At 21.4% G+C, this 17500-nt stretch overlaps 2 long non-coding RNA genes across 2 annotated transcripts in view; one reads left to right on the top strand and one right to left on the bottom strand.

Annotated features, from left to right (window-relative positions):
• Positions 1-12594, bottom strand: part of LOC136082270 (uncharacterized) — a 20377-nt gene extending 7783 nt beyond the window's left edge. Inside the window, exon 1 of the long non-coding RNA XR_010639543.1 lies at positions 12393-12594. This is a non-coding gene — a long non-coding RNA (uncharacterized LOC136082270). The remainder of the gene's footprint in view (positions 1-12392) is intronic.
• Positions 621-6443, top strand: LOC136082828 (uncharacterized). The gene is made up of 3 exons (XR_010639749.1): positions 621-1231; positions 1327-1456; positions 6215-6443. It is a non-coding gene; the product is annotated as an uncharacterized LOC136082828 (long non-coding RNA).
• Positions 12595-17500: the final 4906 nt, after the last annotated feature.

The following is a 17500-nucleotide window of genomic DNA, read 5'->3' as shown; positions in this document are numbered from 1 at the left end:
ATTTATTTTAATATTATGTATTAATGCATGTAATTATGAATATATATATATATATATATATGTGTGTGTGTATATGTATTATATATATATATATATATATATATATATATATATATATATATATATATATATATATATATATATGTATATATAATATATACTTATATATATATACATATAAACATATGTTTTTGTTTATAAATGTATATATATATATATATATTTATATATATATGTATATATACATATATATACATACATTATATATATATATATATATATATATATATATATATATATATATATATATATATATATATATATATATATATATATATATATATATATATATATATATATATATATATATATATATATGTGTGTGTGTATATGAATATATATATATATATATATATATATATATATATATATATACACATATATATATATATATACATATAAACATATATTTTTGTTTATAAATGTATATATATATATTATATATATATATATATAATAAAACCATATACGTATATATAGATATATATATATATATATATATATATATATATATATAATTATATATATTTAAATATATATGTAAATAAAACAAATGATGCCTTTTTTTTAGATGATCTATTACAATGACTTCACAATCTTGGGCTTAAGTTGTTTATTTTAAAAACAGATTGAAGCAGAGGCAGTTGCTCTATGTTTTTGGGTAGAAGATGGTTGGTTATTTTTGTCAACTGGTGTTCATGCAATGAAAGCTGCCTATAATAGTTTTCCAATTGATTATTCATGGACCAAGCTTAGAGAAAAAAGATTTAAAGTTACTGGAGGTCATTAAATTTTACAGTACTCATTGCTATTTTAATTGTTTTATATGAATAAAAAAACTGTTATAGTTTTATATTAATGGTGAAGTACTATATCAAATAAACATCTAATAAGTCTTATTTTTATTTTGGGATAAGTAAAATTTTGATTCTGTTTATTGTATTATGATTGCCTAGATATATATCGTAATCTGTTTGCACTGGGTCTACATTTTAGTTTTTACATTTTTGTTTATATTTGTTTTACTAAATAATTACTTATAAGTATCTATTATTAGATAAAGAAATAGGCGAAGGATTTAATTTTACGACTACAGAGGACTCCAAAAAAGAACGAAAGTAGTTATGTCAGTGAATGATTGTGTTTCTCTTTGCATTTAACTTTTTTTATGGTGAAGATTATATAAAACCTAATATTAATTATTAGTCATATCTGATTTTAATAATACTGTTCAAAATTTTTTGACATGTGATATTTTGATTTTAGGTGTAAGTTTATTTAGTAAAGTTCTGGTGGATCAAAGATAGAGGAATGATATGGTTTTAACTGGTTTCCATCTTATGAACAAAGTACATTATATGATTTAAATTGATGGTTTATAGTTACAACTATTCAAGTAAGTTTAATTTAGTTAATTTATGCATATACGTATATATATATATATATATATATATATATATATATATATATATATATATATATATATATATATATATATATATATATATATATATATATATATATTAATATATATCTGTATATACGTGTATATATATGTATATATATATATATATATATATATATATATATATATATATATATATATATATATATATATATATATATATATATATATATATATATATATATATATATATATATATATATATATATATATATATATATATATATATATATATATATATATATATATATATATATATATATATATATATATATATATATATATATATACATGTATAGCATTAATATTTTTAATCAATTTAGAACTCTAACAATAAAAAAAAAATTATTTACAATGGAATCTACATAACTTCAAAAATTTGATTGTAATCAAAAAGAAAAAAATTTATAATTTTTTTTAAATCATTGTAAAAGTAACTCTTTTAAATGAAATGAGCTATTTTACAATCATTTTAGATTTCAAAATTGCCCATATATATTTTTAACAGGGTTAAGGTCTGGACTTTGTGGAGACGTTATTGAAGGATGTTAGCTTTACTTTTTTTTTAGGAACTGTTGTGTCGCTTTGCATGTGTTTAGGGTCGTTGTCATGGTGAAAAAAAAATTTGCGATCAATTCTTAAACGGATTGACATAAATTTTTTTAAAGCCAATTAACATACAACTTTCCTGTCATTATACATTCAACATTCACCAGTCGTCCCACACTATTTGAACCAAAACATCCCCGAGCCATAGGCGAACCACCTCCATGCTAGACTGTTTTTGTAAGATTTCTATCTAAGAGTGCATCACAAGGTCTGTGCCAAACTCTTTGTCGTTTTTAAGCCAAGTATTTGACATTTATTCTTATCAGTCCATAACACTAAGTTCCACAATGCCTCACACTTGTTAATATGCAGTTTTGCAAATGCTAAAAGTTTTTCTTTGCTTATACGATTAATGAGGGGTTTACTTTTCTGGAGAAGGTTTATTTAAACCACCTAAATTATTAAAGCACTTAAATTAAGTCTTCTCTGTACAGTTCGATAGGAAACATTTAATTTAAGATTTTCAACAATCTGCCTTATTTTATTGTTGAATTTTTTTTAGGTTATTGTTGAATTTTTTTTTTTATCAGTGCAATTAGGATATTTGTTATTGTTGAAGTCCTAATGGGGCGACCAAGTCTTTTCTGATTTTCAGCAGAACCAGTTGTTTCATACTTTATACACATCTTCCTAACACCACTTACTGATATTTGATATTTTTCATCACATTGCTTGTAGGTTAAGCCCTTTTTTCGATCAAAAGTGACCCAAGATCTGATGTCCAATGAATAATTTTGATGATAAACCATTATTATTATTTTAACTTTTTCTAAAAATAAATTCCAAAAAATATAGTTTAAAATGCTTATTGTTAATAACTTTAACAAAATATTTTTGATGTTAATACTTTTAAATATATAGTTATTGACAAAGGATTATATTTCATAATAAAAATGTAGATGTTTCTTACTTTTGTCACATTTATTTTAGACAGAAAAACTGTAAGTTAGCAAAGTTCATTTAATAGAGTTACTTTTGCATTGAGTTAAAAAGAGTTATAAATGTTTTTTTTTTCTCTCTGGAATCAAATTTAAAAAAAAACTTAAAACTTTTGCAGTTATATAGATTCTGACGTAAATAATATTGTATATATTTATATATATATATAAATATATATATATACAATATTATATAATTTTGTATATATATATATATATATATATATATATATATATATATATATACAAAATTATATAATTTTGTAAATATATATATACAAAATTATATAATTTTGTATATATATATATATACAAAATTATATAATTTTGTATATATATATATATATATATATATATATATATATATATATATATATATATATATATATATATATATATATATATATATATATATACAAAATTATATAATTTTGTGTATATATATATATATATATATATATATAATTTTGTATATTAGTAATAGAAAATCACTTAATATGCATACAAAATATATACAATATATACAAATTTATATATACATAATTATATAATTTTTATATAATTTTGTTCTAATATAATTGCTCTGTTCTTTCAAGAAAATTGAGCACTCTATTGTGTAGAATACTTTTTAAAGTTGTTTAAATATACATAATTATGTATTTATATATATATATATATACAAATATATATAATTTTGTATATATATATATATATATATATATACAAAATTATTTTTGTATATAAATATATATATATATATATATATATATATATATATATATATATATATATATATATATATATATATATATATATATATATATATAGTAAATTCCCGGTTATTAGAGACTCCAAGGGGTATAAGAATTTATTTCGAATAACCTGAAACTCTAATAACTGAATATGCTCTTTAAAATGACTTACTTTAAGTTTCTTTCAAATTTTAATAAAAGTAGAAAGTAAAAAAGAAAAAGACCCTTGGAACTTGGTGCTACTTCAGTTTTATCCTTGTAAAATAATAAATATTTTACAATTCATTGAAAATATAGTCCATTTTTTATTTATTTTTTGTTCCTTAAATGTGTTTTTTTATCTTCAAGGGGAGCAAAAATTGTTTCGAATAACTGAATTTTTAAACAACTACAGGTTCGAATAACTGCATTTCTGCATAACAGCATTTGCATGAGTTTGTTAAAGAAAATTCAAAGGAAATAAAAATTGCTTTGAATAAGCAGACAATTTTAATAAGTGCCATTTTGTATAACCGGGAGTTTACTGTATAATAAATAAATAAATATGTATATATATAAATTTTAACTAAAATGAGTGACTGGACATTGTTAACTATTTTATAACCGAAAGTGGTCCTAAATCAGCGGCTTTTCGAACTTTAGTTTTGACTGAATCCATTAGGTTGAAAAAGTAGTCTGGATCAAACTCTTTCAACTTTAATCGAATTCTATTCTTAAGGTGGTCAAGATTTTTCGCAGTAAATCCATTTCCATAAACTTTTGCTTTTAAATGTGCCCAAAAATTTTCAATTGGCCTTAACTGCGGTACATTTGGGGGGTTATCTTTAGCGTCGACAAAGTTAATACCTAAAGTGTTGTAAGTTTCTAATGTGTGTTTTGCATAATGACATCTCGCTCCGTCAGGCCAAAATAAAATTTTCATGTTTTGATGCTTGGAATTTATAAATGGAAGAAGTCTTTTTGTAATACATTCTTTAGAATAAGTTTTTGCATCAAGTGCACAGTTTTTTACAGCAAAATAAGGCGATGAATGACCAAAACGACTGATTGCAATCCAAACGAGAACTTTTCCGTCAAACTTTTTTTTGAAGTTGAATTTAATGTTATGATCAGTTTGAGAACTATCCTTTGTATAGTAGCCAGAGTTTTGTGAACAGTTTCCGCACCATTTACACAGAAATAAGATTCATCGTCCATGATGATTTCAAACTCATTTGATGGCTTGAAAAAAGTTTTTGAAAGTTTTAATAAGTTTTTCTTTTGTTTAATTTCTTGCTTTTCTATTGTTTTTAGTGCATTTTTTCTTTTGGTATACTTTAGTCCATGCATACTTAATAATCTATTTACGTATGAAACGCTTATTTTATATTTTAGTGCCAATTTTCTTTGCGAAATCCCGATTCTCTCTTCTGCTCTTGCAATCATGGACTCTCTCTTTTCTGGTGTAATTTTAATAGGTTTTCTGCCACAACCGATTTTTCTATTCATTGGCAAATTATTTTCAGACCTTTTAATTATGTCTTAAATTGTAGATTTAGCGATTCCCATTTTCTTAAAATGATTCACTGTAAATTTCTTTCCACTGTTTATGTTTTGTTTATAAAAATTTCAAATCACATTTCTAACATCGTTCTCTTTTAGATGCTCCATGTTTGTTTGAATTAATTGTTTAAACTCAATTTTGCCACAAAATGAAACTGTTGTTGTTGACCGATTAAATTTAAAAATTTCGAATCGAAAATTCGAAATTTAGAACAATTTGTGTACATTTGAAATCAGTCCGGATTTTTTGTGAACAGACGTTATAATAATAATGATCCATTTATTTAACCATAAAATATGAAAATTTACAATAATATTTATAAACTCACATAAATAAGGTTAGGTGTCACTCATATAGTTAAAAACTAGTCAATGGAGTGATCCTACCTATAATTATAAATTATATATATAAATAAGTTATATATATATATATGTATGTATATATATATATATATATATATATATATATATATATATATATATATATATATATATATATATATATATATATATATATATATATATATATATATATATATATATATATATATATATATATATATATATATATATATATATATATATATATATATGTATATATATATATATATATATATATATATATATGTATATATGTATATATATATATATATATATATATATATATATATATATATAAATATATATATCTATATATATATATATATATATATATATATATATATATATGTATATATATATATATTTTTACTTTTTAAATTTAATAATAATTATACTAATTTAATAACATTTTTTTTTTACATTTGCTTTTAGACTACTAATGGTACAAGTTTTGTTTTTTGATTTAGATTCTGTATCTCAATGATATCCTGGCCTATCGATACGATATCATGTTAATTGTATTTTTATATATTGCATAAATATATATGCAAACACTCACACACATAAATTTTAAAGAAAAAATTTATATTTTTATATATATATCAATAAATTGTATATGTTAAGCTTTTTTATATTTATCATTGTATATTGCTGTTTGTATTAAAAACTGATTTTGGAAATATTGCGAGGGCAGAGTTCAACTTACAATTTAGTTTTATTTGCCAATTCAATATATATTATAGCCACGTTTAATTACGTTTAATAATATTTTGCGATATTTTATACAGCGGATTTAAGCGTTGATTCAACGTTATATTTCAACCTTTACTCGACGTCTTTGAGTCACGTTAAATCGACGTTTTACTAACAACGTTACAAATCCTTGCAAAATAGACTACTTTAACTGCGTTTATGCAACGCTTTTTAGGTAACGTTTTTTTAACGCTAAGTTGCGACGTTTACTCAACGCTTTTTATGTAACGCTTTTTCAACGTTTAGTTGCGACGCTTTTGTAACGTCATTTAGTAACGTTTTTTCAACGTTACGCAATAACGTTTAATCAACGTCTATTAAACAGCGTTACATATCTTTGCAAAATCGATTACTTTGTCAACGTTTCCGCAACATCTTTTGCGACCGGTTTTCAACGTTGATTCAACGTTGTCATGTTTGCTGGGTTAGCTTGGAAAGTAAAATACTGTGATCAACTGTATCAAAGGTCTTGGAAAGATCAATAAAAACTCCTAATACCAGTTCATCACTATCAAGCAACTTATATATTTTGTCAGCAAGTTTAATAATAGCATGTTCAGTAGAGCGATTGCTTTGAAATCCAAACTGATTTTTGTATAATAAATTGTTTAATGTAAAGTACTTATTAACTCTATTATAATGACTCTCTCATATACTTTTGAAAAACTGGGAGTAGAGAAATAGGTCGGTTGTTAGAAACATTATTGCAATCACCTTTTTTTAGAATGGGATTAATTTTGGCTAATTTAAGTTTGTCAGGGAATATACTATTTTCAAATGAAGATAATATTAAATAAAATAATGGTTTACTAATGCTGTCCATAACATAAATAGCTACATTACTGAAAATACCATCATATCCACATGACTTGTTGCGTTTAAGTTCAATAATTGCTTTATTAAATTCAAGTTTAGTTATCTTTTCATTCCCAGCAAACATGACAACGTTGAATCAACGTTGAAAACCGGTCGCAAAAGATGTTGCGGAAACGTTGACAAAGTAATCGATTTTGCAAAGATATGTAACGTTGTTTAATAGACGTTGATTAAATGTTATTGCGTAACGTTGAAACAACGTCACTAAATGACGTTACAAAAGCGTCGCAACTAAACGTTGAAAAAGCGTTACATAATAAGCGTTGAATAAACGTCGCAACTTAGCGTTGAAAAAACGGTACCTAAAAAGCGTTGCATAAACGCTGTTAAAGCAGTCTATTTTGCAAGGATTTGTAACGTTGTTAGTAAAACGTCAATTTAACGTGACTCAAAGACGTCGAATGGAGGTTGAAATATAACGTTGAATCAACGCTTAAATGCGCTGTATAAAATATCGCAAAATATTATTAAACGTAATTAAACGTGGCTATAATATATATTGAATTGGCAAATAAAACTAAATTGTAAGTTGAATTCTGCCCTCGCAATATTTCTAAAATCAATTTTTAATACAAACAGTAATATACAATGATAAATATAAAAAAGCTTAACATATACAATTTATAGATATATATATAAAAATATAAATATTTTCTTTAAAATTTATGTGTGTGAGTGTTTGCATACATAATTATGCAATATATAAAAATATAATTAACATATAAATAACAATTAACAGGATATCGTATCGATAGGCCCTGTATCATTGAGATACAGAATCTAAATCAAAAAACAAAACATGTAACATTAGTAGTCTGAAAGTAAATGTAAAAAAAATGTTATTAAATTAGTATAATTATTATTAAATTTAAAAAGTAAAAATATATATATATATACATATATATACATATATATATATATATATATATATATATATATATATATATATATATATATATATATATATATATATATATATATATATATATATATATATATATATATATATATATATATATATATATATATATATATATATATATATATATATATATATATATATATATATATATAACTTATTTATATAAATATTATTGTAAATTTTCATATTTTATGGTTAAATAAATGGATTATTATTATTATATATAAAATATATAGATAAATAAATTACATATATATATATATAAATTATATATATATATGTATAAATTATATATATATATATATATATATATATATATATATATATATATATATAAATATTTATATATATATATATACATATTTATTTATTTACTATACAGTAAACTCCCGGTTATTCGAAATGGCATTTATTAAAATTTTCTGCTTATTCAAAGCAATTTTTATTTCCTGTGAATTTTCTTTAACAAACTCATGCAAATGCTGTTATGCAGAAATGCAGTTATTCGAACCTGCAGTTGTTCAAAATTTCGGTTATTTGAAACAATTTTTGCTCCCCTTGAAGATAAAAAAACACATTAAAGGATCAAAAAATAAATAAAAAATGGACTATATTTTCAATCAATTGTAAAATATTTATTATTTTACAAGGATAAAACTGAAGTAGCACCAAATTCCAAGGGTCTTTTTCTTTTTTACTTTCTACTTTTAAAATTTGAAAGAAACTTAAAGTAGGTCATTTTAAAGAGCATATTCAGTTATTCGAGTTTCGAAAATATAATCAATTATAAATATGTCAAATTTATCTCAAACACCCTGTATATATATATATATATATATATATATATATATATATATATATATATATATATATATATATATATATATATATATATATATATATATATATATATATATATATATATATATATATATACAGGGTGTTCGGGATAAATTTGACATATTTATAATTGATTATATTTTTTTGTAGATTAGAGGTATTATTACATACTAAAGGTCATTTAAAAGTTTGAACCCTTCTTCATTCATATACAAGATGTCAGAAAGGATGGATGACTGGAACCCACCTAAATCATGGAAGAGAATAACTTGCATCATGATGATTCGTGCCGGCCATCAAAATAAGGATATTATGACTGCTGCCCAATGCTCCCGGAACACAGTAAAAACAATCAGGTATGAACTAGAGACTTGCAATGGTGACTACGAGGATGTAGTAAGAAGAGACTCTAACAGACGATCTGATTGCGTTCGTACAGCAGAAATCCTCGCAAGTTTGCAGGAACAGGTGTTGAAGAACCCTGGCATTGGAATTCAGGCTTTGTCACGAGAAATGAATGTTGCATCCTCTACTATGAAGCTTGCACTCAATGAAGACCTTTGCTACTACTCATACAAGCATCCATATATATATACAAAATTATATAATTTTGTATATATATATATATATATATATACAAAATTATATAATTTTGTATATAAATATATATATATACAAAATTATATAATTTTGTATATAAATATATATATATATATACAAAATTATATAATTTTGTATATATATATATATATACAAAATTATATAATTTTGTATATATATATATATATATATATATACAAAATTATATAATTTTGTATATATATATATATACAAAATATATAATTTTGTATATATATATATATACAAAATTATATAATTTTGTATATATATATATATATATATATATATACATATATATATATATATATGCAGGTCTGCAGGAACAGGTGTTGAAGAACCCTGGCATTGGAATTTGGGCTTTGTCACGTGAAATGAATGTTGCATCCTCTACTATGAAGCTTGCACTCAATGAAGACCTTCGCTACTACTCATACAAGCATCCATATATATATACAAAATTATATAATTTTGTATATATATATATATATAGATATAATTATATAATTTTGTATATATATATATATATAAAATTATATAATTTCGTATATATATATATAATATATATATATATATATATATATATATATATATATATATATATATATATATATATATATATATATATATATATATATATATATATATATATATATATATATATATATATATATATATATATATATATATATATATATATATATACAATATTATTTACGTCAGAATCTATATAACTGCAAAAGTTTTGAGTTTTTTTTTAAATTTGATTCCAGAGAGAAAAAAAAAAACATTTATAACTCTTTTTAACTCAATGCAAAAGTAACTCTATTAAATGAACTTTGCTAACTTAGAGTTTTTCTCTCTAGAAAATAAATGTGACAAAAAGTAAGAAACATCTACATTTTTATTATGAAATATAATGCTTTGTCAATAACTATTTACTTAAAAGTATTAACATCAAAAATATTTTGTTAAAGTTATTAACAATAAGCATTTTAAACTATATTTTTTGGAATTTGATTTTAGAAAAAGTTAAAATAATAAAAAATGGTTTATCATCAAAATTATTCATTGGACATCAGATCTTAAGTCACTTTTGATCAAAAAAAGGGCCTAACCAACAAGCAATGTGATGAAAAATATCAAATATCAGTAAGTGGTGTTAGGAAGATGTGTATAAAGTATAAAACAACTGGTTCTGCTGAAAATCAGAAAAGACTTGGTCGCCCCATTAAGACTTCAACAATAACCAATATCCTAATTACAGTAACAAAAAAAAAATTCAACAATAACCTAAAGGCAGAATGTTGAAAAACTAAATGTTTTCTATCGAACTGTACAGAGAAGACTTAATTTAAGTGGTTTAATAATTTAGGTGGTTTAAATAAACCTTCTTTTGAAAAGTAAACCCCTCATTAGTTGTATAAGCAAAGAAAAACTTTTAGCATTTGAAAAACTGCATATTAACAAGTGCGAGGCATTTTGGAACTTAGTGTTATGGACTGATAAGAATAAATGTCAAATACTTGGATTAAAAAACGACAAAGAGTTTGGCGCAGACCTTGTGATGCACTCTTAGATAGAAATTTTACAAAAACAGTCTAGCATGGAGGTGGTTCGTCTATGGCTCGGGGATGTTTTGATTCAAATAGTGTGGGACAACTGGTGAATGTTGAATGTATAATGACAGGGAAGTTGTATGTTGATTGGTTTTCAAAAAATTAATGTCAATCCGTTTAAGAATTGATAGCAAATTTTTTTTTCACCATGACAACGACCCTAAACACACATGCAAAGCAGCATGTGTGTTTAGGGTCGTTGTCATCTTAAAAAAAAAGTAAAGCTAACATCCTTAAATGGCCGCCTCAAAGTCCAGACCTTAACCCTGTTGAAAATATATATGGGCAATTTTGAAATCTAAAATAATTGTAAAATAGCTTATTTTATTTAATAGAGTTACTTTTACAATGATTTAAAATATTTTAATGATTTAAAATATTTTTACTATAAATATTTTTTTTCTTGATTACAATCAAATTTAAAAAAAAAAACAATTTTTGAAGTTATGTAGATTTCAACGTAAATAATTTTGTTTTTATTGTTAGAGTTCTGAATTTATCAAAAATGTTAATGCTATACATGTATATATATATATATATATATATATATATATATATATACATATATATACATATATATATATATATATATATATATATATATATATACATAAATATATATATATATATATATATACATATATATATATATCGATATATTTATATATATATATCTATGTATACATATATATATATACGTATATACATATATATATATATATACATATATACATATATATATATATATATGTATATACATATATATATATATATACATATATATGTATATACATATATATATATATATACATATATATATATATATATATATATATATACATACATATATATATATATATATATATATATATATATATATATATATATATATATATATATATATATATATATATATATATGTATATAAATAAATATAGACATACATTTTATGGAAGTCAAATTTTACAATTAAAAATAGTCACAATTCCATACATAAATTAACTAAATTAAACTTACTTGAATAGTTGTAACTATAAACCATCAATTTAAATCATATAATGTACTTTGTTCATAAGATGGAAACCAGTTAAAACCATATCATTCCTCTATCTTTGATCCACCAGAACTTTACTAAATAAACTTACACTTAAAATCAAATTATCACATGTCAAAAAAAATTAAACAGTATTATTAAAATCAGATATGACTAATAGTTATTATTAAGTTTTATTTATTCTTCACCATATAAAAAGTTAAATGCAAAGAGAAACACAATCATTTTTATCGATATATATATATATACATATATATATATATCGATATATTTATATATATATATCTATGTATACATATATATATATACGTATATACATATATATATATATATACATATATACATATATATATATATATATAAATACGCATTTACATATATATATATATATATATATATACATATATATATATATATATATATATATATATATATATATATATATATATATATATATATAAATAAATATAGACTTATACATTCAATGGAAGTCAAATTTTACAATTAAAAATAGTCACAATTCCATACATAAATTAACTAAATTAAACTTACTTGAATAGTTGTAACTATAAACCATAAATTTAAATCATATAATTTACTTTGTTATTAAGATGGAAACCAGTAAAAACCATATCATTCCTCTGTCTTTGATCCACCAGAACATTACTAAATAAACTTACACCTAAAATCAAATTATCACATGTCAAAAAAATTTAAACAGTCTTATTAAAATCAGATATGACTAATAATTAATATTAAGTTTTATTTATTCTTCACCATATAAAAAGTTAAAGGCAAAGAAAAACACAATCATTCACTAACATAATTACGTTCATTCTTTTTTGGAGTCCTTTGTAGTCGTAAAATTAAATCCTTCACCTACTTCTTTATCTAATAATAGATACTTATAAGTAATTAATTAGTAAAACAAATATAAACAAAAATGTAAAAACTAAAACGTAGACCCAGTGCAAAAAGATTACGATATATATCTTGGCAATCATAATACAATAAACAAATTCAAAACTTTACTTATCCCAAAATTCAAAACTTTACTTATCCTGGCTTTCATTGCATGAACACCAGTTGACAAAAATAACCAACCATCTTCTAACCAACAACATAGAGCAACTGCCTCTGCTTCAATCTGTTTTTAAAATAAACAACTTAAGCCCAAGATTGTGAAGTCATTGTAATAGATCATCTAAAAAAAAAAAAGGCATCATTTGTTTTATTTACATATACATATAAATATATAAAATTATATATATATATATATTTATATATACATATATGTTTATATATATATATATATATATATATATATATATATATATATATAATATATATATATATATATATATATATATATATATATATACATATATACATTTATAAACAAATATATATGTTTATATGTATATATATATTTGTATATATACATATATATATATATATATACATATATATATATATATATATATATATAATATATATATATATATATATATATATATATAATGTGAATATATGTATGATATATATATATATATACATATACACACATATATACATATATATATATATATATTATCTATATATATATATATATATATATATATATATATATATATATATAAAATGTATGTATATATATATGTATATATACATATATATATAATTATATATAATATATATATATATATATATATATATATATATTTATATATACATTTATAAACAAATATATATGTTTATATGTGATATATATATATATATATATATATATATATATATATATATATATATATATATGTATATATTATATATACATATATATATATAAAAATACATATACACATATATATATATATCATATATTTATTCATGTATATATAAAATGTATATATTTCTGATATATATATATATATATATATATATATATATATATATATATATATATATATATATATATATACATTATATATATAATATATATATATATATATATATATATATATATATATATATATATATATATATATATATATATATATATATATATAATCATAATTACATGCATTAGTACATAATATTAAAATAAATAAAAATACATATCAAAGGTATGTGATAAATAATAAATGTTAGAATTATATATACAACACCAACTCCAAAATTAGGACTAGAAATATAAACATTATATATACATATATAAAATGTATATATTTCTTTTATATATATTCATAAATTTACCCATATATATATATATATATATATATATATATATATATATATATATATATATATATATATATATAAATATATATATATATATATATATATATATATATATATATATATGCATAAATACATATTATTAAAATAAATAAAAACATATGATAAAGAATAAATGTTGGAATAAACAACACCAACTCTATAATTAGGACTTGATACTTTTCCTATTAAAATTAGAAGTTTTTTAAAAAAAATGGAAATAAAGTTTTTTATCCAAACGTGTTTTTATATAAAAAAAACTTAATAATGCATACTTTCATTATTGGTCGAAGATTTTATACTGAATGTTTGCTTGATAATTAGGGTAAGGTGTTTAAAGTTTTTCAAATAAATAAAAAAATTAGTCTGTGAACAGACTAAATTTAGTCTGACATATTATGTTTTATTAATTTTGATATTACTTAAAACATCTGAATCTTATTAAAATTAAGTGCTATTTTTAACTTAGAAGTAACATATTTAATACAACTTTGCAATTTATTAAAATGGTCTTTTTAAAATAAATAAATCATCAACAAAATTAACCTGAATAAACCTAATATACTCTGAGATTTATGTATATTATATACAATTTGATGCAAAATCTAAAAGTTTTAAATTAGCCGCAATAAATTGAAGTTATAAAACATAACTTTATTAAAATATTTTTTCTATACGATTTGCATGCATTCTATTAAGTTTTCATTGCCTTTTCTTTACGGCAAATTATTTTTGTAATGGCTAGTTAATGAGACAATATTTTTCAATGTGTCACTTCCTTAACGTTGTCAAAACAACGTTTAATTAACGTTGGCAAAATAACACTTTTTCAACGTTTTTTAACTACCACATTTTCAACGTTGGTATATGTAACGTTGAATAAGCGTTGTTTCATAAATAGCTTAAATACGTTGAAAAAGCAGCTAATGTCTAACGTTGATAAACCTTCAACTTTGCGACGTTTTTACAGTGATTATTTGCGTACTTTTATTCAACGTTGAATAAACGCGGTTTTTTGAGAAGATAATATAAGTTGATATTTATACGCTTATTCAACGTTGAAAATGTGACGTTTAAACAGCGGTTTATTTTTAACGTTGATGAAGCATAGATTTTGAATCGTCATTAAAATGGCTTTTTGCGTAAGTTGTTGATTCCACGTTGAATTAACGTCTTTTTTTGAGAAGCTAAATTACGTTACAATTTCAACGCTTATTCAACGTTTAAATTTACCGCGATTTAGTATGCAATAACAAACATTGATTCAACGTTGAAAGCGCGTTGTTTTTGTGACTGTAACGCTTTTTCTACGCTGCGACCGGTTTTCAACGTTGATTCAACGCTGACATGTTTGCTGGGTTATTTATACTAGTGTTGGCTTTTTCTTCCAAAAAATTATTAAATTTTTTATTTCGTTGCGCAATGTTAGAAGCCAACATTAAGAAAATATTTGTTAAATTCTTGACATTTATTTGTTTCACTTATTATAATTTTTTTTATCGGAAATTAATTTTTGTGGTAAGCAAGTATGCTTCTTTTTTTCTCTTCCTGTTAGTTGGTTTATAACAGCCCAAGTCCTTTTTATGTCGAATTTATGCTTATCAAGTTGATTAGAAAAATATCTTATTTTTCCTTCTTTTATAATATGTTGAAAAAACTTTTTATAATTTTTGTAGATTTTTTCATCATCTTTATTTTTTGATTTCAAAAATTTTGCGTAAAGTTTTTGTTTTCTTTTTGATGCTTTAGTTAAAGTTATTGTCATCTATGGATTCTTATATCCCTTGTTTTTTATTTTTGCAGTTATTTTTGGGCATATATTTTCAAAGATATTTTGAAATGTGCTTGAGAAATTATCAAACGCAATATTAGGATCTGTTGATGAATAAATGTTATCCCATCGTTTTATTTGCGGTTTTTTTTTTAAATTATTCAGGTTTTTTACTAACCAGGTCTGTTACTAAGATTTTATGTCAACTCAAGTTTCTAATAAAGTTTTATAACTCAAAAGTTAGTTTAACCTTTATCAAAATATTAAAATTGTTTTTTTAAATAATCGCAAAATTATGAAATCGAAATTATATTATGTTTTCCAAATTTTAATTTCTTTCCAACCATTTCAAATAATTAACCGTGCATAATTTGTTTAATTAACCGTGCATAATTTGTTTAGTTGTTGCTGTAGTTTAGTTTCAATAGTTATAGTATATAATAAAAGTTACAAAATATTCAAGTTAAAAAAACTTTTATTTGACTTTCTTGTGTACGTCTAACGACAAAAAAAGTCTTATGAAAAAAAAAAGAAGAGTAAATTTAATAAAATTGTAAAATGCGAATTTTAAATCAAACAATTGGGATAACAATATATTACGTCATTTCATAGTTACATGACGTAAGACTGATATTCAAAGAAAGTTTACTAAAAACGTATTCTGAATTGTGCTTTCTTTTATACAAATCATAAAATCGTAAAATCTCTCACCTTACTAGATGATCTGGAAACATCAAAAAAACCTGAAAATCACTGTTAAATAATTATAAAATATTTTGCAATATTTTTGGTTCCAAGCTCTAATCACCGCATATTTTTACAAAACATTTTTATTTGATATATGGAAATTTTTATTCGATAACATGAAAATACTTAAATTTGGAGTTTTGACAATGCCTAAAAGTGTCATTACTAAAACATCAAAAAATCCAGCGTCCGCCACTGTTTCATTTTTCAATTTGTTTTAGACTCACCAAATAGCCTTGATATATCACATTTCGCTTCGTTTTTAGTCTATATTACTTG

Source organism: Hydra vulgaris, chromosome 07 (assembly GCF_038396675.1).
Source record: "Hydra vulgaris chromosome 07, alternate assembly HydraT2T_AEP".
Lineage (NCBI taxonomy): Eukaryota > Metazoa > Cnidaria > Hydrozoa > Anthoathecata > Hydridae > Hydra > Hydra vulgaris.
This window is presented reverse-complemented; position numbering and strand designations above follow the sequence as displayed.